A 2,540-nucleotide genomic window follows, 5' to 3' on the forward strand; every position below is an offset into this window, starting at 1 on the left:
ATGCATCAAGAAATGAACTATACTAAGTTCTTGATGTTTGCTTGCTTTCATTCATTTCCCATACTTTTCTTTTTACTTGCCAGATCTGAGCTTTTCCACTTTGCAAATTACATAAACATTTTTCCAAGTTCTTCCCCTCCCCAGGTTCTTTAGTATTGACCCTCCACATATTCCTTATCTTTTAAATTACCTTTTCTAGTCTGCCCACTAACTCTTTCTGTTACTTTCAACTGTTTCAACCTCATGGTTTTAAGCCAGAAGAAATTAGGTTAATTTTTTATGTGTTCTTCAGATCCATAAATCTAGTTTTCAATTCCAAAACAGCCTAACATCTTTGAAATGTTAATAACCCTATAAAAATATTCACATTAGTCCAAATTAAATGATTAATGCGGCGTCTTCTCCGTGAACATTTAAACAACTGTAAACACATGACTTGCAGCTGTTGCTGTGACACAAGCCCCTCTAAAGCCAGATGTCCAGCTCAGTTCAACAGACAATAGAGGGAGAATAACTTTTACTAAATACATTTTATTCTTTGACTGTCCAATGACATTAACCAAAGGTAGCTTCCTGAAGGTTTGATTGTGAGTTACAGAAACCATTCAGATAACCTGAAGCGAAAAGAGAAAATGGCTGGGGAGAGACATGGGTATCTCTTGGCTCAAAGAATAGAAGTGCAGCTCTACTCCACATTTGCTCTGAGAGACTCACTCTTGGCCCAGGGCACTCCTGTGCATGGAGAAGTGCTAGTCATATGACGTGCAGGGCCCAGTGCAAAATGCAACTCCAGGGCCTCTTGTTCAATGTTTATTAAGAATTTCAAGATGATAACAGTAGAACTGTCCAAGAGTAGGGCCCTTCTAAGTCCTAGGCCCTGTGGGATGGGATGGAAGAGACCACAGGCCCATGAATCCCACCCTACTTGTAGAGAGGATTTTTGAGAAATGAGGCTATGGCTAGGTAAGCACCCCCAAAGATCTCTATTATAAGAAAATGATAATTATTTTACCCTTTTCATAGGCTTATTCTGACTAAGCAATTTGCCCACGGCTACCCAGGTAGCAAGTAGACTTCTGACCTAGGTCTGCTAGCCTCCAGACATATGCTTTTAATTCCACCACATTCCCTCTTTCACATCTTGGCACATAATAGGCATTCTGTATGCAGAAATTTCCAGAACAGGAAAAAAAAAATGTTCACAGATAGCCTGCTAAATTCTGCATCCACTATCAGATGTCCATCCATTTAGAAAGCACTAACTTTCAGTAGTAATTGAATTACAAGGCTTTTAGAGCCTTTCAAATAAAAGCACATCCTCACTATTACTGAATTTTTTTTTTACATCACTGTAATTTTGACATAACTCTCTTCTTATAATTCCTGGGATTCTTTCTGAACCCCAGACAGAGTGCCAAATTGACATTCACTTTCTAGGAATGATCAAATTTTTAGGCATTGAGTATTACTCCCAGGCATATGATAATTCTCCAAAAATGTGCTCCCCCTACCTTTTTACTTTTAATAAATGAATTGAATCAGTCCCAGGCAGCAGCATCTGGCCTTGGGTTGCCATGGGGAGTTTTTTCGGTCTGGAGGGCACAATTTTTGTTCTAGGGTCAATGAAATAATCAAAACCTAGTCCCAGGGGAGGAAATTTTACGGTTCTCATTTATTTGATCCATGATCTACCAAACTCCATGCCATAGTCAATCAGCTGTAAAATAAAGAAGGAGAGAACAGCTAGTTTGCTCTAGAAAAGGCAAAATGCATTGGATCCTAGGCTGATTAAGTTAGAAACAGATTGATTAAACCTAAGTTGGGTGCCGATAGGACTTCAGTGAAAATGCCCAGGAGTTGAAAGCTCACTCATTTATTTTGCTTACAACCAGAAACTGTCCTTGAAATGACGAGATGAATCCTAGTTAACTGTGTTTCCGACCCAGGCAATGGTCTAGATTGACAGGCTCAGATTGTCAGAAAAGAACAGCAGGGAGGTAATGAAGGGACAGCACTTTAGAAGCGATGGGCTGAGGCTCACAGAGAGAAAACGTCTGTTCAGAGGCGCCCAGAACTGCCCTGTGGCCACCCAGGGCTGTCTCCTCAATGACCCACCCCTCTCAGCCCTCACATTGCAGGGCTGGCCCATCAATTGATCTCTAATGCCTGCCTTGGCTAATGTAATTGGAATGTCAAAGAATAAAATGTGGTTAGTTACGTGTTATTCTCCCTCTCATAAAACTCACCCTTGGACAGAGGGAATCAGCCTTTGATGAGGACTGTCGCAGGCTTCCAGAGAGCACTTACTTTCCACATGTCCTCCAGGAGACATGTGAAGCACCGAAGACTCCTCATTGAACATGAATTTAAATGAGTGCTGCAAGGGCCAGCAGATTCTGAGATGATTGTGTGGTCAGGGCCTCTAAGAATTTTTTGCCAGCTCATAGAAATAGTCACTACCCAGAGGATCCACAACATTACTTTCCCACTAGGACCCACCCCTTGCCCGGTGGTGGCAGTTGGAAGAACAGGCTTTCTCT

Source organism: Nycticebus coucang, chromosome 7, assembly GCF_027406575.1.
Source record: "Nycticebus coucang isolate mNycCou1 chromosome 7, mNycCou1.pri, whole genome shotgun sequence".
Classification (NCBI taxonomy): Eukaryota; Metazoa; Chordata; class Mammalia; order Primates; family Lorisidae; genus Nycticebus; species Nycticebus coucang.